Genomic DNA, 27,873 nt, shown 5'->3' with positions numbered 1-27,873 from the left:
ATCTAAATTGTTAAAAATAGTGGCAGTTATTAAACGTTGTGAGAAAAAGTACAGTACAGAAGTGGAAAACTGCCACTTACGACAAAAAGTCACAATTAAATCAAATAATGTCACAATTACAAAGAACAAATAAAATAAAGTAAAATAAAATAGCCTGAATGACTCAGCATATTTTTAAATTCTGACATTTTTGTATTGTTGTTGGAGGGGGGCATAACATCCAAAATGGCAGACTTGTATAACTATCCTGGTCAGATAATAAAGAAAAAAAAAATAATAATTTTGTTTTTACCTTTGCAATGAAATTTTTCAAACTTTATTTATTTATTAAATAAATAAATAAACTTTGATAATAAAATAAATAAACTTTATTAAAAGTATGTCATCATTTGTCATTTTTTTTTTATTATATTTTTTAAGCTTTTTAAAAATTCTACTAATAAGAATACGTTACCAATTAAATGAAATCAGTATTAACAAAATTATTTTGTACTACAGAGGTGGCATAGAAGAACACAAAAGTGGCTCGTATAGGTTTATTTTCATATGTTTAAAGAGGCTCAGAGGTGGCCTGAGTGCAATCAAATTCATTAATTCATGTTAAGATTAATGTTTTAAATATAAAATTTTGAATACAGAAATCCTAAATGATTTAAATAACTAAAATAATACTTTAAAAATGAAACTAAATCTGCCAGTAGGTGGCAGCAATTCACTGATTTAATTACTGAATCATGACTCGTTCGAACGGCTGATTCATTCAGGAGTAAAGCAAGTGACTGTCTTTATGAATGGAAAGTTTGAATCATTAACTCGTTAGATTAGTTTAAAAATGCACGCTCATTCAAAATCGAAACTGCTGTGTTTGAATGGAGATGCGCAGCAGTTGTGACTTGTTTTAGACTATATTTGACGATGAAATAGAGCAAAATCATGCAATAGTGTTATAGTCAGACAATGTAAGTCACTTAATATTAACTTCTTGTTTATTTAACTGTTGTATTAAATCAATATCTCATTTACAAACTCCCTCAAAAATCATTAAAAGCTGACACTCATCTTAGTTCATCACAATCTCACAAAGTTCCATAATAATCAACGAAGCACTGCACAATCAATCTCTTATTTACACTCTCTCTACACTTTACACTACACTGTTTATGAAAGGATTTGTGAGATATGTCTGTGATACATTACTCAACGTGGCAAAAACACGTAGAAACCTTTGAAGCCCCCCTGAGCGCAAACACAGAATATGCTGATCGGGTCAGTCGCACATGGTGCTCCTAAATATTTTTTTCATAGTCGCACACCGAAGTTTTCAGTCGCAAATGCGACTTCCAATTCTCATTGAATAGAAAGAGCTGAATAAAAATGGTTTGGCTGAAAAACACGAGGGAAAGTAAACTGTGGTGTCTTTACAGTCACCAAACACACTTTGCTGAGAGACTCATCATTAGCAAAAGTGGATTTCTTAGCATGTAAACAAGGAACCCAAGTGGGATGGATGGGCTTAGGTGTAAGAAATGTCTAAAAAAGGCAGAGGCCTGTACAAACAACTCTTAATTAAGGTGTGCACGATCGGGAGTCTGTGCAGAGGCTAGCCGGGCGTTCCAGATGGCAGGTTGTTATTTCACCATGCCCTGCTAATGCAGCAGGATGCGACGGCGGTAACCTGAGCCGTCCCCAGAGGCCCCTCCGCTTCTCAGCACAGTTGTGGAATCAGGGCCAGCGTTGCCTCCATTGTCACGGGAGCACATCTAGCACCCTCCCGCCGCAGAGCGTCGCCCACCGCTGGCCTGGTGTTAGCTAAGGGCAACACAGGAATACAAAATGTTAACAGCCATGCTTCTGTTAACAAGTCGCTCCAGCTCGCTAGCGGTTTCAATAGAAGGGGGTGGAGGGGGCCGTACACATCCCTGAGGAAAGGGGAGAAAGAGCTACTAATCATCCTGACACAGGATAACACGCCTCACGCTAGCTACATGCACTCGTGCTAGTTAACGGTGCGGAAAAATAAAGGAATTTTATGTTCAAAACGGTTGCTAGGTTGATTGATTAACGATATTAGCATCGTGATTACACAGCTTTATGCTGTGTCTGAAACAACATATGTCGGTATGATTTCATGATTATAATAAACAACAAATGTTTCCACTACTAGGCAGAAACATATTTGTGGTTGTTGTTTTTAAAGCAAAAGGAAAAAATGACAGTCATATATTTTCAATGTTGTTCTACTCCACATTGAGATATTGTACATTAGTCACGAGAATTTGAGATATTAGTCTTGGAAATAGCACAATTGTTACTTTAAAATAGATCAGAAATGATAATGTTCTAGAAAGATTTACCCTGTGCTTTATTTAAATATTTATATTATTCATATTACCAGTGTTACCAGTTTTTAAAATTAAATAAATTACATGCTGATACATGCTGATTAATTAACCAAACTAAATCCCAAATAATTGCATATAGCATTATTTGCCAAATGCAGATTATTGTTGCTGCAGATTAAAGCTTTACACATTAATATATTGTTGGATTAATTTCAATATGAATGAAGATTGGAGCATTGGAGATTTATAAGATTATATGTCAGATTTTCTGCAACTAGTGGAGCTTACAGTCAGTTTGAAACCATCCTAAATTCTCAATTTATTCATAATTAAAGCTGATATTTATGATAAATATTTGACATGAAAACACTCATGTTTTTTTTTTTTTGCTGAGTGATAGGCAAGAAAATCCATTTCTTGTAACAAAGAGGTTACAGAATGAAAAAAAATACTGAGCAGATTTAAAATAACTCCTCAGTACACACATTATATACATATATATACACATTATATATATATATATATATATATATATATATATATATATATATATTTTTTTTTTTTTTTTTTTTTTTTTACGTAGCCATTTAGGTCTTGTTTTGAGAAGTTTCCATGATAAAGAAAATAATCTTTAAGCAAAGTCTTTAAAGAAGCTGTTCACTTCCAGAACATAAATTTACAGATAATTTACTCACCCCCTTGTCATCCTATTTTCAAGTTTTTCTTTTTCAGTCGTAAAGAAGTTTTTTAAGGGAAAACATTTCAGGATTTTTCTCTATATAGTAGACTTCTATGGCACCTGTAAATTTCAACTTCCAAAATGCAGTTTAAATTTAGCTTTAAAGGGCTCTAAATGATCCCAGCCAAGAAATAACGATCAGTTATTTTCTAAAAATAAAAAAATGCAATGTATATGTTTTAACCTCAAATGCTCGTCTTGTCTAGCTCTGCGTAAACTCCAGTATTCCAGTTCAAGACAGTTAAGACGGGTATGTCGAAAAACTCCCATCTCATTTTCTCCAACTTCAAAATCGTTCTACATCCTGAAATGTTTTCCTCAAAAAACAATTTCTTTACGACTGAAGAAAGACAGAAATGAACATCTTGGATGACAGGGGCTGAGTAAATTAGCTGTAATTTTGTGTTCTGGAAGTGAACTTCTCCTTTAATCTTTTAATCTAGTTTTAAAAAAAATCAAGTTCCAACTGCCAAGCTCTTAGAAATGTTATATTTTTCTGGTACAAATATAATTTATTCCATTTTAAGAAATGTCATGTGATAATCAGCAAGTAAAAAGTAATAATAAATTATAACTACACCTTGAATAAATCTCAGCATACACTGACATACATACATACAGCATAAATCTTAATTTTTCAAAAAAAGTTTTTCAATATATTGTAAAAGATAAAGGGTGTTTTTCCACAAATATCATGAATTGTTCATTAAATCATTAGTATACATTTTTACAAGCAAATACCAAGGTTTTTGGGAGTCGCGCCACATTTTGCAAACAGGTATAAAGTTTCTTCTTTTACTTTACTTATGTTCTTCATATAAGAGTTGTATACAAGCCATTATATGAAGTACATTTCAAATGTATTTTTGTACAAATAAACAGATCTGTGGGAAAAAATGGTTTAAAGATTTAGCAAAGTTAAAGTGAATCCTAGATGTCCCTTTTTAGAAAACTTATATATGCATATTGACTTTACCGATAACTAAAATATCCTATACTGTGCAACACTAAGAACAGCATGACCATCTTGCCTCGGGATACACACAGACTTATTATTATGCCAATTCTGAATAACACTTGAAAAATATGATTTTCCCTAGCCAGCATTCATAGACTGACCTTGAAACCTTGTTTTCTATCAAGAGCGATACTTGTGCATTCATCCACGTGTCGGATCTACTAAAGACTATGCGTAAACCGTGCACCTCGTATTCTAGAAAACCTACACACCACCGCAAAGAATATGCAGTTCAGTGATGTGAAGTCTTATTTCTTATCTCAGAATATTGGCAACAAATTGAGAAAAATGTCCTTCATAATCCCAATAGCCAGATGAAAATAAATGTACATTCATGTTTCCTAGTTTCTTCAGCGAACAAAAGACGCAAGGAAAAAAGTAAATTAATTCAGACCAGAAATCTGAAAGGCGCTGAGCCAGCAAATGCAAATGAGCTTTTCGTTACGTAAAGCGAAAACAAGCATCAGTATTCACTTCTGGAGAGTAAACCCATCCATTTCTCCCTGATTATCTTGTCTCTGTGCCCTTCTGGTCAGATATCCTCAAAACCGTCAATGGAGATTATTGTGCATTTTGGGCAATTATCCCACTATTGCAAAATGTCAAATAGCTGTGTGTCTGTATTCGTGCTGAGCGGAGCACCGCTGCAGTAATAATCGCCTAGGGTGCAAGTGAAGCTTGTCTCTTTCATCTTAACACTTTAATATTTGCCATGGTTACCTTGGTTTTTCTTCTGAGAAGTACAGTAAGTCTGTTCTTTAAGGAGCTCCCCAGAGAGCAAGGCACAGTATGCATGCTGCAGTTAAATGTTATACTGTTTATAGTAAAGCTCAGTGAACTTTTGGTAGCACTAAGTGATATTGCTGTAATTATATATACAAGTGCCCCCTGAAATGGTGCAAACAGCAAAGTATTCTATATAAACACACATGTTCCTGAACATGGAGTAAAACACATTTTGCTGGCTAGATAATTGAGTGCAAACTGACCAAAAGAATCTCAGATCTCACTGACAGATCTCACAGATGTCATTGCTTCCAGTAATGACAGAATACAACTTTCTATGCAATCAAACTATTGTTTTTCACCTGGTAGACAAAACTATTAGTGAAAAAAAAAAAAAAACACACTAAAAAGTACCTTGGTTCGATAATTGAGTCATGGTGCAAAATGTGTCATCACTGACACTAATTAAAACTTGCAATTGCTTCCAGCCTCCTATACTTCTATGCAATCAAATGAACAATTTTCGCCTGACAAAATAATCCACTTTCATTGAAAGAGAGATCAGAAGATACTCAGAACACCTTTACAATCAAATAACCACAAGGTTTTTCAGCTGGCAGACAAAAATACATGCGAAATATACACTTTCATTGGAAGAGAGATCAAAAGATCATCAGACTTCCCAGGGTAGGTTGTTTGATGAACTGGCAATGCAACCATATATCGACACACCAAAAACTGTTTGCATGACAAACCCTGCATAGCAATGCTTTGACAACACCATACCATTGTAGCAGCATGTTTAAATCTCAAAAACGCTTCCAAAACATACTTTTAATTTTGCAAGCAATCAAACGAACTATTTTGATCAGCTGGCAATGATATAGCGACCACATAGCAATCCATCAAAAGCTACTCCAAACACCCCAGCCACCGCAAAAGCACTTGTCACATTTTGTCTTGAAAAATGTAATACATTAGATAAATATGTGAAAATGAAAACTCATTTCAGAAATTAGATTGTATAATGTAAATAATAAACATTTTATTATACATTTTGATCTCTAGATATGAAGCCAATGCAAAACCCACATCAGTCAAACTTGCTAACATTGAAATTTTGCCAAAAAGCTTGAAACAAATCCAATTTAGTTTAATTAAAGGAGAAGTTCACTTCCAGAACAAAAATTTACAGATAATTGACTCACCCCCTTGTCATCCAAGATGTTCATGTCTTTCTTTCTTCAGTCGATAAGAAATTATGTTTCTTAAAGAAACAATTTCAGGAATATTCTCTATATAGTGGACTTCAGTGGTGCCCCAAAGTTTGAACTTCCAAAATGCAGCTTCAAATGGCTCTAAACGATCCCAGCCGAGGAAGAAGGGTCTTATCTAGCGAAATGATCGGTCATTTTCTAAACAAATTGACAATTTATATACTTTTTAACCTCAAATGCTCGTCTTGTTTCATTTCTACGATGCGCATGTGTAGTCTGTGTAATCCGGGTCAATACAGTTAGGGCATGTCGAAAAGCTCCCATCTCGTTTTCTTCTTCAACGTCAAAATTGTCCTACATTGCTGTTTTACCTTTTGTTTTTTTGTAAAGGGCGTTTGATCTTCTTTGTATGTCCACTTTGTAAACAGTGGGTCGGTACTTCTGCAGTGATGTAGGGCGATTTAAAGTTAGGGAAGAAAACGAGATGCGAGTTTTTCGACATACTCTAACTCTAACTCGTACTCTAACTCTGAACATCTTGGAAGAAAAGGGGGTGAGTAAATTATCTGTACATTTGTGTTCTGGAAGTGGACTTCTCCTTTAAAGTAGAAGGAGCATATACATGACAAGAGAACTACAAGTCCAGTTCCAGTAGTGTCAATCAAGATGATCAACATCATTACTACTATTCACACTTTGCCTGTGCCTACAAATTGACGACAACCTGACATATACAAGCACTGACCCCAACACATAACAAGATCCCAACAGACCACATATTCATCATGTCATCAAGCTTCAACAACAAAGATCAATATTCCGCCTACATGCGTGCATTGTCAGAAAAAAACTGGCACATAAAGCTATAAAAATGTCAACGTCCATGTACACGATTGTGAATCCACAGTAATTAAAGAAACGCTATGTGAAGAACAGATGTATTTGTTCACATCTCCAAGGAGGACATCAACAGAGTCAGCTTCAAAGACAAATGAAATGCTATCCCACAGAAAGCACTAGAAAAACGCATTATTTTTTTCTTCTGTTCTAAAACGCTTTACATACAGCCATGTATCCGTGCCTGTAGTTAATGCAAAAGTCACTGTATATCATTATTGAATGTGAACATCAAAGCATTTGATAAATCACTGGTGTGGCCTTCAAAGACACATTATAAATTACAGACTCTACATTATGGCTCTATAATAAAACCTAGCCTTTCTATCTACCACCTACATAGGTAGCATGCTAACCAAAACGGAGACTGATTTGAAACACTTCACATACACTGCAGGTCTGTAAACACTCATGTTTTTCCCTTTTATACGAATTAAAAGGGAACTGGCTGATGCTAATTGCTAACTTTAAGCAGAGACTGCTATTAGCATGTTGCTACGCTAACATGATCTTAACGGCACAGAAATACAAAACAGATTGAGGACATTTTTTCTAAGAAGCCTGAGTTATTTCCATCAGTACTTCTTCTGGAAATCGCATTTTTTGTAATGAACATTTCTCTCAACCATTTTGGATTTTTTTGTGTTTTCTTTCACTAAGTTCATTGTAGTGTTTCTGGGATTGCATTTTCCACAAAGGATACACACAATTCTGTCCAAATGTGGTGGAAATGAGTTATCTAATAAGGAAACATACTTTTTGCTGCCTTTTGGAACACTCTTTGTTTGGGAGTGTATCTTTGATGCTTTAAAATGCTGTCTACGCAGGCAGCTTATGTCGACAGCCTCACAACAATACGATGCTTATTTTGCAAGAAACGTCAGCACTCGTCTTGGACCACAATAGTATTGAAGTCATAGGTTTGTAATAAGATTTTTGTTGTTGTTGTTGCCATTTAAAATGAGTCACAGCATGCAAATGCTGATGTGAATGTCAGATGACTTTAAAATATATAAAATGTGTAGGCAAGCACATCAAACTGCTTAGCCATTTAAAATGAATCTGTCTTTTTTAGCTTACTCTGTTCACACTCAACACATGTTGAGTCCAAAATAAACTTTTCCTACACATGCCAGTAGCGAATTAAGAAAATGAACTATAATTATTTCCTACTGGCCTTTAATTTGTATTTTGCGTAACTTAATTAAAAATGATTTATTTGTTTTCCCTGTGTTTTAAAAACACTTTCTTTTTGTCTTTTTTTTGACATTATTATCCCAATAATATTCAATGAAAATCCAATACCCATTTTAAAATCTAAGCATGCATTTAATGTTGACCATCAACCTCTCAAAGTCAATAACGTTTTAAACACTAAGAAAAAAATACAATTCATAATTCTGTAGAAAGAAGCCAAAACATGTGGTAATATTACATTGTAAAATATTAGAATATTAAGTAGTATTATTTACATGCTACAGTAAACTGAATGTCAATTCAAATGACTTTAATTGTTAGATATATTCAAGACCTCTAAGGTGGAACAGGCCAAAAACACTATATTTTAAGGAAGAGCGAGTAATTTGAAGTCTGACAATTAATCAAAAATGATTAAATTGTTTTCCCTACGATGCATAACACATTTAATTGACACACTGCATCTCTTTTGTTTTTGTTTGACATAAATATCAATTACAATCCCATCCTAATCCTTTTACAAGGCATGAACCAGTTCAAGTAATCCAAGAGCAGATATATTTTATGGACCCATAACTATAATTTGAGGTCCAGTCATTACTAGATTCCTAGTGAAAAATGATCATTCCTTACCACAAAGCAGACAGCAGACTACATGCCTCATATTAAAGGCCCCTGTCAGTACACGGCTAAAAGAAAAGGTCAGGTAAGGGATATAGTGTTATCAGAGAGAACAGTCGGGAAGCGAAAGCTAAAGTACCTTTCAGTATCCTTTAAGAGCAGCCGCATGGTTTCAAAAAGGCAGTGCGAGTGTTTACTATTACACTGTAAACCCAAACAGTATAACTAACTTATAATGTAAAGTACCTGGTACTCAAAATGTGCCAAAAAGTTTAGCTAACTATTATTTTTCAGTTTACACAACATCTATCAGAGTTTTAAGTTAACAGTAATTTTTAGTTTTAGTTTTTACAACTACACTAAAGTTATGAGTTTAGGGAACTTGAAAAATAGATTCAACCATAATCAAATATTTTAATGTCAAACATACGCCCTCTAGTGGCGTCTTTTTTTACGAAAAAGTGACGTCATCGCTGAACGTGCACTCAGGCGTGTTTCAAACAGATGCACAGAAGTTCGCGCTCTATTTGGATGTCTACAAACATATGCAAGTATTCAGCTGTTTCAAATAATGTTGCCGTCTATTTATAGTTGGTATCGGCTACACTCACACCATCCACGCTCGTTAGGTTTTCTAGTTAATGTGTACAGTTTTTCAGAATATTTAGAATAGAGCTACCAGTTAAAAGTGTACAAGCATATCTAAATTTCTCTAACGTTAGGATATTAAATGATGCAGCGCACATGAACATTTTTAAACATATTAAGTCGTGTATTCTTTCTATACGTGAAGTCAGCTGCAGGTTATCTGGTGAAAGTGCGTGTTCTATCTTTTTCTTTGTGTTATGGATAGTTTTCTTCGACGATTTGATGCATAAAAGTAGTCTGAACTTAACAGGCCTGTCCGGTCCATCTGTCCACGCTGTTCCCGCAGTTTCAGTTCCCAAGGTGAGACACGAACATTTTTGTAACATAATCCTTACACGAACATAGATTTTGTTTAATGAAATTTCCCCCGTTGACGCTAAATGTTTACGTAAATCTGAAGTTAAAGGTTATTTCATTGGCATTATGTTTTTAGGATTGTCACTGCCTGTTAAAATTCAACATTTTTTAAGAAATACCAAATAAGGTTGTCTTTTGTTTTGAAAGAATATTACAAAAAAAGGATATTAAATGATGCAGTACATATGCAGTCTTACAGTTTGGACTTTCTGAAAATGTGTGTATTTTTGTATAGGTGGAGTCAGCTGCAGATCATTTGATGAAAATTAGTTTTCTTTGTGTTATCTTTTCTTCGACCTTTTGATGCATAAAACTAGTTTGAACTTCACAGGCCTATTGAGTCCACGTTGTTCCTATTGCAGTTCCTAAGGTGAGACACACATTCTTGCAAATATAATTCTATTACAAAATATAAAAATTTGTAAAAAAAAAAATAAATAAATAAATAAAATACTGAATTAAATGTTTATTTATTGCATCTGAAGTTTAGGTTTAATTTCAACTTTTTTTTTTTTTTTTTTTTTTTTAGGATCTCTGCTGAGCAAGTTGAAAGTTACAGTTACAAAAATTGGGACAACTTCCAGGTAAATTTGTCTTAGATTTTTGTTTGGTGAATTAGAGGGATGGCTTGGGACTGTAAGCTGTGTACAGCCTCATTTCAATCCAGAACACACTTGCTCACACACATTCAATTGCAGCATAGTCATTATTCAAAAGTTAGTCCATCACCAGTGAAAGAGATCCTTGGATGCTGGCCAGCTCTACGTTTGGAATCACAGATATAATAAACTCTAATTGTGTGTTTAAAAATGTATTTAATATATTCAGTCGGTTTGTGACATGCTTTTCTTGTCTTCTGTTTCAGGTATGTGCTGAATTTCAGCGCATTACCAACCAGAATTTAACAAACACATTTTACGCAGAGCTAGACCGCCACAGTTTTCGCCTGATGACTTTATATCGACAGAGAGCAGCGAAGACTGGAAAAACTGCTGATGCACTTTTATGACTTAAAGGTATTATCATGGTATTATTGTTGTTTAATGCTTCAACAGACATTGTTTTGACTGTATATACTGAATATTATCACTTGATCCAAATATATAAGTCTAACTATGACTTGGATTTATCATGTACTAAGTGATGAGTAAACATTTTCTGAATTTTTGTATTTAATTTAGAACAGTGGTTCTCAAACCTTTCCTGGAGGACCCCCTGCCCTGCACATTTTGTATATCTCCCTGATCAGACACACCCAATTTAGTTCTTGCAGTTTCTACAACAAGCTGATGAATGGAATCATGTGTGTAGATGAGGGAGACATACAAAATTTGCAGTGCAGGGGGTCCTCCAGGACAGGTTTGAGAACCGTTGATTTAAAATACATTAAAAAAAAAACTTTTAAAGGGATCGTTCACAGAAAAATGAAAATTCTGTCATGAATTACTTGCTCGTTGTTCCAAATCTGTATAACTTACTATACTTTGTTTCGATGAACACAGAGGAAGACATTTGGAAGAATGCTGGTAGTCAATGGGGTCCAATAATTGTTTGGTTATAAACATTCTTCTCAATATCATCATGTGTTCATCAGAACAAAGACATTTATACAGATTTGGAACAACTTAAAGGTGAGTAAATGATGACACAATTTTTATTTTTGGATGAACTGTCCCTTTAAGAGTTTTATCTATGCCTTGATCAACTTTTTGGCATTCATTCTGTGTCAAGTTAGCATTGTTTGGTTTTGTGCTGGCTAAAACGTGTGTGTTCCACTTTTAACATTGTTTTCAATGTGAACTTTAAGGATCAACATGATGTACACACAAGGCGAACAACAGCGCTCTGTGCACTTCCTGTGTATCTGAGAGAAGACACCTCAAAATTCTTTAAAATATGCACGGTAAGTCACTTATTCTGCATATTTCTTAGGATTATATTTCAGCATTTTTTTCACACTGGTAAGATAGCATTTGGTAATTGTGTTTCAATACTTTTTACATCCAGATTGAAGATGATTCAGAAGAGCCAGATGTTGATTCATCAGTTGCCCTTTTGACAGTCATCCGAGAACTCCCAGACATTGCAGTTCGGTACAATACAGAGAAGATTTTGATCATCCTTGAGAATGGAGTTGTCATAACAAACCTTCAGAGACTCTGATGCTTTCCTTTTGATGTTTGGCTTAATCTATGCATTGGATCTCTCATATCCAAAAGAGATGGCCAACACGTTTGAGTTTATTTAGAAGGTTCTTTTGGGTCTTGATGATGGCAAACTTAAGCCAAGGGTGCTGGCTCTAAAGAATGACTTGCTGATTCATGCCAGGTATGCCTTTTTTTGTTGCACAGAACTGTGGTCACAGTTTTTGTTGGCATAATGGCTGTTAAGGTAATATTTTAATGTAATTTATTTGAGCTGGTGTGCCTTTTTATTGCACAGAACTGTTTTAATGTCTCATGTTTTATAATAAATTTTTGTACTTTGTTTAATGATTTCAGATTTGTAATTTGTACTGTTAAGTTGTAAAATGTAGATATTTGAGTACAGGAAACTTAAAAAAAACAAGGCAATCAGTTGCCACAAAATATTTAAGTAACATTACTACTACAATTTAAGTTATGTAAATTATATAATTTGATTTAATAACACTTAAAGCTCCTTAAACTAAGTTTAGATCAATTAAAAATTTTGATATATATTTGAGGGATATTTTAATTAAGTGAAATAATTAAAGTTGTCAGTACTCAAAACTTTGAGTTGCACTAAAGTAAAGATGAACAAAACACTAAATATATATTTTGATTTAAATTAATGTTTGTTTATAATTTACAGGTACTCAAAGTAAGTAGCTATATGCTTACTGATGATATTTAAGTTTGCAAACTTAAAAAAATAGCGGCAATCAGTTGCCTCAATTTTTTTTAAGTTAGTAGAACTTATCCGGGTTTACAGTGTAGTAATGTTACTGCACATTTTCACCTTTCACACCCTACAGAGCATTATTTAACACTTTAACACTTTCAGATACATTAAAAGCAGTAAATGATCTTACGATGGTAAGCATTACTACTGCTTATACTCTATAATGGTACAGAGTATATTTGTGCTAGTGCTTATAAATCAGATATAGACTTACATTTTCAGATAATAAAAAAATTATTGCTGGAAGATAATGCAAATAACCTACACCATGAAACAGCCATTAAAACTTGTGAGTGTTTTGGACACCCTTAAGGCACAACCTGTCTTACTGATACAAACTGAAATACCACTGAAAATACTGCATGTTACTTCAGATTTGGATTCACTAATTCAAGTCATGCCGAAAAGGGCAATTCCAGCCTACGGATACTGCCAAATTGTATTAAAATCAAAAATGTTACAGCACTACAATGGATAATCCATTTAATAACAATAATGTTCCCAATTTTGTCTCATTTGCAATTTCAGCAGTAGGATTCAATTCTTTAATACTAATGAAATGCACACCTAAAAGAAAAAAAAAAGAAGTAAAAATGAAATGAAAAAGAAGAAGAAAAAAAACATTCTCACAATTTTCACAAATATACTGTATATAATGGTCAATGAAACCTTCAGAAAATGTAGATCATCAACCTCAGGAGACCAAACAAAACTATATTACAAGAAGGAATTTTATTTTCTATTCCCATTAGCAATTTTTTCCCAAAAAATTGGGACAAGTCTTGGGACAAATATCAATAAAATGTAATTAATAAAAATAAACAATGGGTAACAGCAGCTCAATCTCATGAGAAGACTTTTCTATTTCGCATTAATGGGTAACAATGTGATTTGTTCAATTATTTAGGGGGGAAAAAAAAGTAACATGAATGTCCGCCTCTATACCAAACATTAATGAGATCATAAAAGTTTACCCAATTTGCCAAAATGTAAAATAGTTCCACGTTGTCATGAGATTCAGCCTAAATTAAGTTGTCACTCAGTAAAATTAGTTGGTTTGGGATCAAATATTGATTTGTAGTTATTGGTAAACCTATCAATTAAAGGTGGGGGGAAAAAAGGTTTGTTTTCTTCTTGCAACAACATGAATAACAGGGTTGAAAGCGAAGCTTAGTGAATGTGTTAGTACTACAATATTTGTAAAAACTGAGAATCCTGTCTTCTTGTCCAGCTGTAAAAAGAGGCCAAATCATGTGGTAACAGAGTTGTTCAAAACATATTACATATTACATTTCGGTACGTAAAATTAGTTGATTAAGTGATTTTCTACTATAATTATATGAATATCAATTCAGTTCAAATGACTTTGATGACATCTGAGGTAAAACAGGTCAAAAATATTATTTTAAGGTCACAGTCATTTGAAGTATATAAAACAAGCTACTTTTCATGCTAAATTAATTTTATGCAAAATAATAACTTTGTATCAGTTCTGGCCAGGCAAAACATGGGATGTGTGCTTCAAATATGTAATAAGACACAAAAGTATAGCCTTCATGAAACGTGCCAACTATAATTACCGATTTTTGCCACCTCTACACAACTTAATGCTCAGTGAACTTTATTTCTGGATTATGCAACAAAATCATATTCTCTTTCAATAGACGAGACTGGCTCATGACACTGTAGGTGGGCGGCAGGTCATGAGCCGGAAGACGAGGACTGGAACTGACATACTCTCTTTCATCAGAACTGCGGGATGATGATCCGTTGCAACAAGAAGCGTTCTGAGCAGGAATTCCAGCAGAGAAGGTTCCGCTCTCCTCTAGAGCTCCAGGCCTTATGGTTTGCAACAGAAGAAGTCTGCAGAAGAACTCGCATCTGACTCACAAACATCACTGGTTATACAACAACCCTAAAAACTTAAGTAATATACTAATGATACAGTAACTGCATGTTATTGTGTTTCATGTTGTTGGTCTTAGTGGTCCGCTTTTTTTACAATCCAATCAACAACTAAAATAAACCCTCACACTAGATTTTTTCTTCTTCAGTAAGCCCATTTGCTCGGAAATATGTCACAGTATGGTCGCAAATCCACACATGTAACCACTACACAAGTAAATCCCTAGCATTTTCACTGCATTTATCACATTAGTTATTCAGTGTCTTGGTGGTACCCACAACAGCATCATGGGAGAACGGATTGCTGTACATTCTCCGCATCTCTGCTGGCTTGAGTGGGTTCGGTGAACTGTAAGAAACGAAACAGACATGCTCCGTTCTAATAATGGACAAAGCTTTTACAAACCTTCCCGGATTCAGTTCTTCTGGAATTCTGTCAGACTCAATATTCTTTTCACAAAACTAATCAACACACAACCTTGCAGAATGAACATGAAGACCAACGCTAATTTATTATGAATTGCTACTTGTGGTCTGATCAAAAAATAGCCACTTAAATTGGTTACATTTTACTTTTGACTTAAAGGGGACGTTGGAGGAAATTTTCACTTTTTTAGCTTTTAGTTTGGTTTGTCTGCCAGCTCTGAAAAGCTGAAAAGAAAACACAGACTGTCTGAGCTGTCTGGGCTGTCTGAGTCTGAAACTGTGTCATCCAGTTAGTCATTTCAATTTGAAGCCAGTTTCTACATATATATCTGAATAAGACCACCTCAGAACCATATACAGATCTTCATGTGTCTTGTGTCGACAAACATGGAAGAGAGGGGTTGGAATGAGCAGTAGCTCATTAACATTTAAAGAGACATGCATCATTTAAAGAAACACGCACCGAATCAGGTCGCTGTGAACGGAGTTGTTTCTGACAAGACAAAAAAGGGTGTTGTTTTACACAACCATTGAGGAATTTTAACCAAAGTATGTTACAGACATTGAAGAGCCTAAATAATCATAACAACTTGTATAAAATGGGCATCTGATGTTCCCTTTACAATGAAAGATTGCTCTATTACAAACCTGATCTACAGAAGAATATGTCACAGACTATGTTCATCAAAACATCTTTCACACAACCACAATTATCCACGATTCCCCACCTAAGGCTGGCCATATACTCAAAGTAAAAAAAAAAATCCCATCACTCAAAAGTGTCCACCAAACATTTTAGTAAATTTACACTATCATTCATAAGTTAAGGCCCTATGAACACCGCGATGCAGAAAATGTGGACGGAATCACAGAATCCAGTCATAAAAACAGAATTTACAGTTTAACGCAGAATATCACAGAATTTATCAAAGTTTGAATAAATTAACCAAAAGTAGGTAATTACACTTAGTCAAATCGTGATATACACTAATATCTGTAAATATTAAGCCGCAAAAATGAATGAATGAACAGCACAGACGTGCGGTTTCATTTTCTACTCACATACTGAAGTGCGCAGTGATTTCAGCGTCTGTCGTAATTTGAGTAACACTGGCATCAGAAGTTTAAAGGAATTCATGGCATAAAAGTTTGGTTAACTTGAATCAATGGTTTTTTGTGGGGGGGGGGGGGGTGCATATTTCAATGCATAAAAGTTGCTTTTATGCATTCAAATAATTAGGCATGCTAAAACAATAACAATAAAACATAAGGTGAGATTTTTTTATTATTATTATTCATAGGCCACAAAACGTAATTTTTGTTAAACTTTTAGTAAATTGATCTTAAATTGTATAAGTGTCATGATTTTATTTAATTAGACATGCTAATTCGACTTTAGTCCAGAAAAATGTAAATAAAAAAAAAAAAAAACTTAATCTAGAAAAATTAAAACAGAAAAATTTTGGGAATTTGGGAAAAAAATTAAATGGATTTCATAGGGCCCTGATTCAAGTGTCTAGTTAGTCAAAGAATCCTACAAAAAATCCTTAAAAAAAGTTTCAGTTTTCACAGAAATATCAAGCAGTAGTGTAAATAAAATTCAGCCTTGTCATCACAGAAATAGCTTATATGATAAAATATATTCAAATAGAAAACAGTTATTTTAAATTTTCACAATATTAATGTTTTTTGATCAAATAAATGTAGCACTGGCATTGGATTTCTCTGGAAATTCAGATTCTGTATGGCTTACTCGTGAATCACCAAATCTGGGCTTTAAACCAGCAACCTTTGGGTTATGAATACAGATTGTTTATCACTCCATACACTTCACCTTTTCTCCTAGAGTTATCTGATTCATGCATAATCCACATTTATTGCTGATTCTTCTCTAGTAGCAGCCAGTAAAGTCAAGACCCAAGATTGGCAGTGCACTACAACTACCATTTTAGTATTTGATGGATCTAACCTGTTATTTAAATGTGGAAATAGGCTCAGGTGATTTAAACGTTTTCAATCTTCCTGCCGGACGAGATGCGGGAGAAAAATATTTAAGGATGCTTAATATTTTATTTGCAAACACGAAAAAGTGCCTGAGGGCTTTAGATAATGTTTTCCACTTTCCCCTGGAAACCTGATTTATGCCAAGGTCAGATTGCAACGTGTTTGAATCCAGTGACACGGTGCCGCTGCTTGCAACACAAGGCAGCCTGCCACTCATCAATGCCATCAAGTCGGATCAAAACTGTCGCCCGACACAAATGAAAAATGATATCAAAACAAGTAGGGGGACAGAAAATGAACAAGAGAGGCGAGTCGCTCTTCATAAACCTACAACGAGGCGAATGCGTAAGACAAATCAGGCCACGGGACACAAGGATAAAAGGTTTATCACGTTCCAACTGGGTTCTATTTCTGCCTATTTTTCTGTACTAGGAAAAAATATTATGCGAGGAGACGGGAAGAACAACTTCCATCTGGATATTGGCCTTTTCATAAGATTAAGCCGTTGCAATTGAGCTCATTTTGTATTTGTGTAATTTATAATGTGAAGAACTGCTCAGGTTCGAATGCTCTGTATTACATTAGACATTCACATCTGCACAGAGTCGTGATCGTTCACACCCTGGTATATATTTTTAGCAGCTTGAAATAAAGGAATGAATATGAATGAATGTGAATGAATATTAATGAATATTAATAACCCCATTACTAACCCCATTTTGTGGCTGGCATTTTTATTAGTCAATTTTAGAAAGTTTCATGGAAATGGATTTTGACACAAATCTACTGACACTTACCCATTCCGTAATTTTTCTGTTCGTGCTGCGCCCCGGGTTTAGGTGTCAGATAATGAGTGTCAAAATGAAAGTGGGTCAGAGAGAGGTAATACATTTGAATTTGCGCCACTATATTATTTTATAATTCACCATAATATCGTTTTTGGCGGTATGATGATATCTGTAAGGAGCAAAAAAAAAAAAAAACAGAAACAGCATTTACTGGGCTGTCAACTTAACTTGACCAAAAAAAAAAAAAAAAAAAAAAAAAAAAAAAAAAAAAAAAATATATATATATATATATATATATATATACACTACTACTATTCAAAAGAAATCTCTCACCAAGGCTGTATTTGTGTGTTTTTAAAAAATACAGTAAAATCTGTCATATTGTGAAATATTAGTACAATTTAAAAGAATTTTATTTATTTATTTATTTATTTATTTTTATTTTTTTCATTTTAACATGCTTTAAAATGTAATTTTTTCCTAAAATGGGAAAGCTGAATTTTCAGTGCGATTACTGTAGTCTCAGTGCTCAGTGCTCACATGATCCTTCGGAAATCATACTAATTTTAGCATCTTTTTTTTTTTTTTTTGGATGGAGTTTTTATGAATTCTTTGATAAATATAAAGTTCAAAAGAACAGCATTTATTTCAAAATTATTTATTGTAACAATACAAATGTCTTTATATTTATTTTAAACATCTCTTTGGGACAATTAAATGTGTCCCTGCTAAATAAAAGTATTTATTTCTTTTTTTTCCTGCTTCTTTTTTTTTATTATTGCTTTTTCACTCATGTACATATACCATACAATAAATATACACAAATATACATGTACAACTTGCATTTAAGCATTTATTTCTTTAAAAACCCCAAACTTCTGAATGGGAATGTATATTAATATCATATTACATTTTATATATATAGTGTGGGACGAAGAGTGTTTTTTTTTTTCTTTTTTTCTTTAACCACAAAATACCATGAATTAATAATTTAATACCAAACCAAAACATTATGAATTAATAATTAAGTTTTTGGGGAGTTGCATCACATGGCATTTTACAACCCAGACCAACCTTGGCTTCTCAAAACAAAAAGGACAAATTATTTGATATTTTTTAAGACTTACTGACCTTGAAACTGCAGGTATCTACTGTCATATCAGTTGCTGTGAAACAAACAAACAATAAAGATTTATGCACTAGTTGTAAGACTGTTGTAGTTGTAACTGTTGCCATCCCAAACACTTTCTTTTTCAGAAACTGAGAAATCAGCTCAGGAATGTGGTTTGAGTTTCTCCAATTCAGACTTGTGAGGTTAATTAATGATATTGTTAAATAATTTCCTCCAGTTGACTGCCACCAGCTAACTGGTTTTGATTTGTACACGGTTCTGCGTATCAATTTAATTATACATGTTGAACACGAATAGGTGCCATTTAATTTGTTCTGTTTACTTAAGAGTCAATTCTATTGAAGTAAGTGAAGGTTACCCAGATTTAATCATGGTCATACATGCTGCTTTAAGTCTACAAAGAGAAAAAAAAAAAAAAAAAAAAAAAAAAAAACCAAGGTTCCATATCACTCTCCGTCAAACAAGATTTCCTGAGTTATATATTAAGTACCACTTTATTTGCCAACCAATCGACTCCCTCAGAGCCAGACCAAAACCAGTCACTTCATCCACTGGCTGAGTATCTGTCTCGGTATCGGTGAAGATACTGCACAGACATAAGGTTATCATCACCTTCAGTGCATTTCTAATTTAGAAATACACTGTAGTCTCATCTGAGACCATAAGCCAAGAGCCAGATCTCGACCAACACTCTCAAGATCTCTCAAGACCCCAAAAATCAAGCAACTCTGTTGCAAGCTGGTTATTACAAACAAAATTACATTATAAAATTACATTATAATAACTGTTTATTATATATAAAAATAAATACTATTCATTAATTACTAGAAGTAGTAGTATTTAATTTAAAGTAAATGCTATATAGTTAATAATACATGCTGCAGGCACATTTGGGGTTTTACATAATATTTACTAAATTGGAAATAAATTATTTGAAAATGATTTTACACTTAAAAACATCTTGATTATTTAATCCTACTATAGTATTTCACAAATAAAGGAATATCACAATCATATAACACTATTTGATAATAAGATAATGTTATTATTATTTAATAATATTTAGTGATAAAATAAATGGTATTAATTCACCAGTAGTATTTATACTGCAATAAAATGCTTTATTATGCATTTACCAAATTAAAATAAACTATAATATTTCAGAAGTTGAAAAATGTCAAAAACTAAAATAAAATGCTAGTAAACATTGTAATCAACAGTGCATTCAGTAATCTGATAAATGTATGCACACAAAGGCCAGGCAACACTAATTTTACATACAGTACACTGAATATAACTTGAATAATAATAACTCTGTACTTTCTTTAATGTAATCCAAAGCAATATGAGAGTAATACACATACTGTACCGTATTAATTCGGTGCAATATGTGTATTTACCATTCTACTCCTTTGTGCCAACACTCCTTTGAACTCAAGATGTAATCTCAAGTCTAAGGAGACAGAAAAAAAAAATCCTTTCGCTTTAAAGATTTGTCAGCTAATTAACACATTCCTCTTGAATCTTAAGTATACGGCTTTACATGGAAGAGGTACGATTTTACACCTTTCCACACAGGAGTTATCTTCCCTCCACAGCTGCTGGGGAGACATTAAAACAAAGAACTTAGAATAGAACACAGCCATATAGCAGTTCCAGCCATGATGGGCTAATCGGTTCCACTTCAGTCTCTAAAACCTTTAGAATACGCGAGAATGACTCAGTAATGTAGCAGAAGGATGCATGTCTACACATTGCGGTGTTTAGAAATGTAAATTCAAGATATATAATGAAGATCAGATGCAACGCTTGATGGCTGTAAACAGCAAGCAGCTCATGCGAAGCAGGGCTGAAGCTGCCTGAAGTAATAACGACAGATCGTTCAGCATAGCGGGGTTATTTGATGGAAAATGCATGCTAATGTTTTTGCATTGCTGATCCAGCATGGCAGCAAAATGATTTTTCGACAGTGGCTCCGCTGTATGAACACAAAACACCGAAACACAAGAAGAGGCCTTGTAGCTTGTACGGTTGACTTACAAGACTGATCCTACGACAGAACAAGAAGGAAAGGAACAAAGGCAAACAACAACAACAAAACACACAAGTCAGTAGAGGTTATTATTCACCAACAGCCTTAGGAATATTGCACAATGTAATGCATGAATCATTCACTCACCTTAATGTCATTCCAAACTCATTTGACTTGCTTTCTTCTGTTGAACACACAAAGACAAATTTTAAAGCATGTGCTGGTCGCACATTTCTGTGCAAATTGCAATGAACAGTGACTAAAACGATCAAGCTCCAAAAAAGATGCAAAAGCAACGTAAAAGTGGCACATGTGAATATGTGACCCTGGATCACAAAACCAGTCATAAGGGTCCATTTTTTGAAACTGAGATTTATACATCATCGAAATAAATATGCTTTCCATTGATGTATGATTTCTTAGGATAGGACGATATTTTGACGACATCTTTCTTTCATCAGTCGTAAAGAAACTATGTTTTTTGAGGAAAACATTTCTCCATGTTCACTGCTATGATGCCCCGAGTTTAAACCTCCAAAATGCAGTTTAAATGCGGCTTCAAACGATCCCAAATGCGGTTGTAAACAATCCCAGCCGAGGAAGAAGGGTCTTATCTACTGAAACGATCAGTTATTTTAATTTAAAAAATACTTTTTATTCTCAAACACTCGTCTTGTCTTGCGCTGCCTTAACTCCGTGTATTCTGGCCCAAGACAGTTAGGGTATGTCGAAAAACTTCAATCGTATTTTCTCCTTCCACTTCAAAAATGATTTCAAAATCATTCTACATCGCTGCAGAAGTATCGACCCAGTCTATGCAAAGTGAACATGCAAAGAAGATCAAACACCCTTAACAAAAACGGTAAAACAGTGATTTAAGACGATTTTGAAGTTGAAGGAGAACATGAGATGGGAGTTTCAGAGTTCAGGGAGAGTAAGAGAAGACGAGCATTTGACATTAAAAAGTATAAAACTGTATTATTTTTATGAGAATAACCAATCGTTTTGGTAGATAAGACCCTTCTTCCTCGGCTGGGATCATTTACAGATGCATTTGGGATCGTTTGAAGCCGTATTTAAACTGCATTTTGGAAGTTCAAACTCGGGGCACCATAGAAGTCCACTATATGGAGAAAAATTCTGAAATGTTTTCCTCAAAACACACAATTTCTTAATGACTGAAGAAATGTGAGAACATTATCTGTAAATCTTTGTTCTGGAAGTGGACTTCTCCTTTAAAGTTTTCCAAATGAAGTTCTTAGCAATACATATTAGTTTTGATATATTTATGGTAGGAAATTTACAAAATATCTTAATGGAACATGAGGTTTACCTAATATTCTTATGATTTTTGGCATAAAAGAAAAATCAATCATTTTGACTCATACAATGTATTTTTAGCTATTGCCACAAATGTTACTTAAGACTGTTTTTTTTGGTCCAGGGACACATATATATTGCAAGTCTTATCAACATATGACAGATTTATGTGAGAAACAGACTGAAATTTAAGTTGTTATTCACTGAATAACCTTGAAAGATCAATTGGCTTGATTATGAAAGAAATTGTGATGTCCAATTCCAATTCGTCAGCTGAATTTTAATGAATTTGTTCATTTAGCTCACAAAACCTGAAAGATTCCTTCACAAATCCAACTGATCTGACTCCTTCCGTTATAGTACTCTTCCATTCTGTTGGAAGCTTGAAGGATTCAACTCCCGTTCATTGTATTAAGAAGAAAATCAGCACATTTGCATGTCACAGAAAAAACAGGTTTGGAATGACATGAAGGTCATAAAATGATAACAGAATTCATTTTTTGCATGATTTATCCCTTTACGATACTTTTTTTTTTTTTGGGGGGGGGTCAAGCCGATGATTCTTCTAAAAAGGCACACAACATAGCATTACGCGGCATGAAAAAAAAGAAATGGAAGCTCCAAACCAAGAGTGCTTCTCTTTTAAAGGTCATTCTTCCTCACTGGTGTCAGCCTCTTCGTATGGGGAAAAAGTGAAAGGATAAACTCTTCTGACAGCCAACAATGCATTATGTATGGCTAAGCTTTTTATAGGCCTTACTGTGCCACTGAAACATAATTACATATCTCTATTCATCTGTGCATGGGCCAGAAGAACACCACTTTTAAAAAGAGATTTTAGATGCTTCGCTAACTTTCCCCATCGCTGCTTGTTAGCCATTTTCCCCCCTGATAACTAACACCAATATTTCTGGAAAGAGATGCAAGACTAATAAAGTGGCAAAGGATTCATTTACTACCATGAAGTAATTTGTACTCAGTTCTATTGAACCGGTGTGAGATTATTCTAACAAGTACTAACAAGTTCAAATGGAAACAAAGACAAATTAAAATTAAATTATCATTATAACATGTTTTGAACACAACTGCCACATGATTATAGATGAAAGACAGATAGAGAGAAAATAAATCTCATACTTTGATTTAAAAAAAAAAAAAGTGTACATATAGCATGCCTGAATCCACATACATTTCTGCATATTCCCTAAGCAAGAACCACTTAAAAAAAAAGGAAATGAACACCATTAAGAGTTTGCTAACAAAACATAAAAGCTAAGGTAGTTTGGAAACAGCCCTTTACTGAACTAACAGTAATTAGTTGAATCTGCATGTTTACAAAGCAGCTGCGAATTAAAGATCATCTGCAGACGTTACAACCTAGACGTGCTGAACTGCACCACTGCCCCCTGAGATTTCATTTAGACATAGATTAATAGCATAGCTTTTCGGTATATTGCTTTTTTTTTAAGATGCCAATTAGTTTTTACAATTAACTAAACGCAGGAGTGAATTTAAATAATTCATAATTATAAAGATTATAAGGCTTAAGGCTTATCCCAGACTGAAGTGCATGTTTGCGCTGTCTCAACTGAAAATATCTTGCTCTGACATATCTCAAGATGCACACCTGTAACATTTTTTTTTTCCAAGGCATTTTTTATAAAAGCTGCTTAAATGTCTTGGTTTCACAGACAGGACTTAGGTTAAGGATTAGGCAATAGTTCAATTAGTACATTTAAGTATAAACATCCCTTAGAAAATAAACATTACTGTGCATTTTGAGACAAAACAAATACATTTTAAGGTCAGTTAGTGCAAGTTTCTTTCAGCTGAAACAGCTCAGACTTATATTTTAAGCCTTGTCTGTGAAACCGGAGGTTAATTTAACTAAAGCCTAGTCCTGGTTTAAACTAAGCCCTGTCTGTGAAACATTTATGATTTAATTCAGAAAAAATCCATTTTTAAATATTAAAACATTCAAACTATACTTTGTTTCTTAATAAAAACATGCAACAGAAGAAAATACTTAGCAGGAGGGAAAATAACTAGTATTTTAGTATCATTCAGATACTATTTCTGTTTGAAGTTTTAATACTTTTGTTGCTAGTTTTGAGAGGGAGGTGGAATCAGGAAAAGGTCCTCGAGCCAGGATTCGAACTCGGGACGCCTGTAACATAACGCTGTTATATGTTGGTGCACTTTTTATTCATCTTATTTCAGTTTCAGTTGTTTTAGTACATCAAGTTAAACTGAATAATGTAACTAAAATAAAATAAGTTTAAGTGGTAAAACTTTAGTATAGGGAACAATTCTCACTATTAACTAGTTACTTATTAGCATGCCTATTATTATCATATTTGCTGTTTAATAGTAATTATAAAGCACCTATTCTGCATGACCATATTCTACATTCCTAATACCTGAACTTAACAACTATATTACTAACTCTTAATAAGCAGCAAGTTTATTGAGGCAAAATCCGTAGTTAATGGTTTGTTAATAGCGAGAACTAGACCTTAAATTAAAGTGTGACTGTTCAAGGTTTTTCTATATTTTATTTTTAAATTAATTTCAAGTAACAGGATTTTTTGTATGGTCTTCGTTAACTATAATAACCTTACATAGCTGTTTTTTCCCCTCCATTTTTGAGGTGACATTCCCGGTGTGAATTCTGAAATTAAACCAGAAATTAAAGGTGTCACTAAATGTCATCTCATCTCTCCCTCGTTTCTCTTGTCACACTGAAGTACAGTCAATGACACGAGCCAAAAGCGCTGAGCCACCTTCCAGGCAGGCTTGTGGGGCTGATTAATATTTATAGAAAAACAGCTTAAGGGCAGTCCCCCTGAGAGCTATCATTCCACTTTGCTGCCTAACACTCGCAAAATATATTGACAAGTCCCTCTCAGCGCTGGGCCCTGCCCCTTGAAAACCTTTCTAGCCGAGCACGCACTAGGCCTTGAACCGAAGCCAGTTCGCTCAGGAAACAAAGTGATGAGAGAGACTCTGCCTCTGGCTAGCCATGCTAGGCCAATTTACCAATTCCCTCTACTTTCCCGTTTAATAAAGTTTCTTCACTGAACATGTCAGAGACCGCTTTATTGCTAAAATCGATCTTCACGCCTGGTTCAGCAAAAACAGAAACATGCATGTTTTCTTATTAGTGCAGTTTGCTAAGGCAAGCATCCTTATGACTTTTGATCTTACTTGCTGTTAGGCGGTTTTCAAAATCCTACGTTTTAAAGTTTAGCGCAAGTGGTGCAGGACAGGTAAAGCTTCATGAATAATATAAGTTGTCACATAGCAAGTTATATATATAGTCTAGTTATAATCTCAGAAATGTATTCAATGACATTAATTCAGTATAAAGATATGTTAGCTTTTGACCCGTCAAAGTCAGAGTCAAGAATTGCTGTAATGAGAGAAAGAGAGAAAAGAAAAAGAAAAGATGTTGATATTGCATGCAGTTCATTTGTCACATTGATGAGAAGTCACTCATGAGAAGCTGACAGATAACATGTCTTTGAATTTGAGATTTCATTGAGAATACAAATAAAAAAAAAAAACACACAAAGCAAGAAAAATAAAACATGAAAAAAGAAATAAAACAAAACAAACAACAAATAACAAAATGAAACAAAATACAAGAAAAAACAACAACAAATAATAATAAAACAAGAAGCAAAAACCAAAATCAAAACAAACAAATGTTAATACAAAAACAAAAAACAAATAACATAAATAACAAAAATTAAACACTAAACAAAAAGCACATTCAACAAAACAAGTAAATCTTATATAGACTTATATATATAATCTTATATCTATCTATATCGATCTATATCTATCTATATATATATATATATATATATATATGTATACACACTGCCGCTCAAATGTTTGGGATAAGTACGATTTTTAATGTTTTTTAAAGATGTTTCTTATGCTCATCAAGGCTGTGTTCATTTGATCAAAATACAGAAAAAATATATATTGTGAAATATTGTTACGATGTAAAACAATGTTTTTCTAAATTAATATACATTAAAATTTCATTTATATCTGTAGTTAAAGTTGAATTTTTCACCACCATTACTCCAGTCTTCAGTGTCACATGATCCTTCAAAAATCATTTTAATATGCTCATTTATTATCAGTGCTGGAAACAGTTGTGCTGCTTAATATTTTGTTGGAACCTGCGATACTGTTTTTCAGGATTCCTCGATCAACAAAAGGTTAAAAAGAACAGCATTTATTTAAAATAGAGACGTCTTCTAACAATATACACTACTGTTCAAAAGTTTGGGTTCAGTAAATGTCTTTTTTGAAAGAAATTAACCAAGGATGTGTTAAATTAATAAAAAATGATAGCATAGATTTACACTGCTAGAAAAGATTTATATTTTGAATAAATGCTGTTCTTTTTAACTTGTTATTCATCAAAGAATCCTGAAAAAAAAAAAGAATCACAGGTTCCAAAATAGTATTGGCAACACAACTTTTTCCAACATTGATATTTCCAATAATAAATCAGCATATTAGAATGATTTCTGAAGGATCATGTGACACTTAAGACCGGAGTAACAGCTGATAAAAATTCAGCTATGCATCACTAGAATAAATTATATTTTAAAGTATATTAAAATAAAACCATTATTTTATATTGTAATGACATTTTGCAATATGTGACTCCTCACTAATTTCATTTTCCTGCATTGTGACAAATCAGGTCAAATGCAGTTAATATAATGTGTAATCATTAAGACAGCCTACAAAAAAAATGATACAAGACAGTATGCAAAATTATACTACTAAAAATTTTATGTGAACTACGATGTCAAATGCATTCAGCCATACAGAAAATCTGCATACTGTAAATTTATGTATACTGTATACAGTAAAAAATACAGTGCCTTAGCAGTTTGGCCATTTCAAATACAGTCAGTGAAAGAGAGAGAGAGAAGTAAGGATGGAGCGTGGGAGGTTTAAAAGCAAATTAGAGCAGATCAATATTTCTGTCTGACTGGCTCAAGACTTAGTGAAGTGGCCTTAACAAAGTGCTGATATTCTCTCGCCATGTGTTACGACTGACATATGATTACAACTAAACAAACAAATGAACAAGATCCGTAAATCCACTGCCAATCAAACGAGAGGTCATTCTGTATATTTCTTCCATATATTTATCACATTTAACAATCATTTAGAGCAGAAAAAGTAACGCTACTGTATAGAAAGTGGAGATGCTGTGCATCCACCACTGTTAAAACACCACTGTTTTGTACATAGTTATTTTTGGAACAAACATAACATGACAAAAAGGACTATGAATGCATAAACAGAAATTCACACAGAAATTGGTCCTGAAGAAAAAGGCTTATTAGTTTCAGTTTCATTCCACTATTTGATAATTCGGTCCAAACAGAGGCTGTATTAGGTCAAATAAGGGGGCATCTTCTCTTTTACTGTAGCTGTGGCTGGTCATTTCCATTGTTCAGTTTCATTTCTCACTTATAAAGCTGATTCAATTTTTCAAATGGCCACCCATAATTATCTGCAGTGTCTGCATGGCGTTTCTG

General features: G+C 33.7%; 1 protein-coding gene and 1 long non-coding RNA gene across 8 annotated transcripts in view; one reads left to right on the top strand and one right to left on the bottom strand.

The window, feature by feature from the left end:
* tenm4 (teneurin transmembrane protein 4) overlaps window positions 1-27,873 on the bottom strand; it is a 243,565-nt gene that overhangs the window by 201,197 nt on the left and 14,495 nt on the right. The window lies entirely within an intron of this gene.
* Window positions 9,610-12,254, top strand: LOC127176840 (uncharacterized). 2 transcript variants are annotated; one of them, XR_007829155.1, is made up of 7 exons: window positions 9,610-9,705; window positions 9,998-10,132; window positions 10,292-10,346; window positions 10,628-10,778; window positions 11,265-11,393; window positions 11,570-11,665; window positions 11,770-12,254. It is a non-coding gene; the product is annotated as an uncharacterized LOC127176840 (long non-coding RNA). The 2 variants fall into 2 exon arrangements; XR_007829154.1 differs by lacking the exon at window positions 11,265-11,393.

This window comes from Labeo rohita, chromosome 15 (assembly GCF_022985175.1).
Source record: "Labeo rohita strain BAU-BD-2019 chromosome 15, IGBB_LRoh.1.0, whole genome shotgun sequence".
NCBI classification, from domain to species: Eukaryota; Metazoa; Chordata; class Actinopteri; order Cypriniformes; family Cyprinidae; genus Labeo; species Labeo rohita.
Note: the sequence above shows the minus strand (reverse complement) of the source record. Positions and strands in the feature narration are given on the sequence as shown.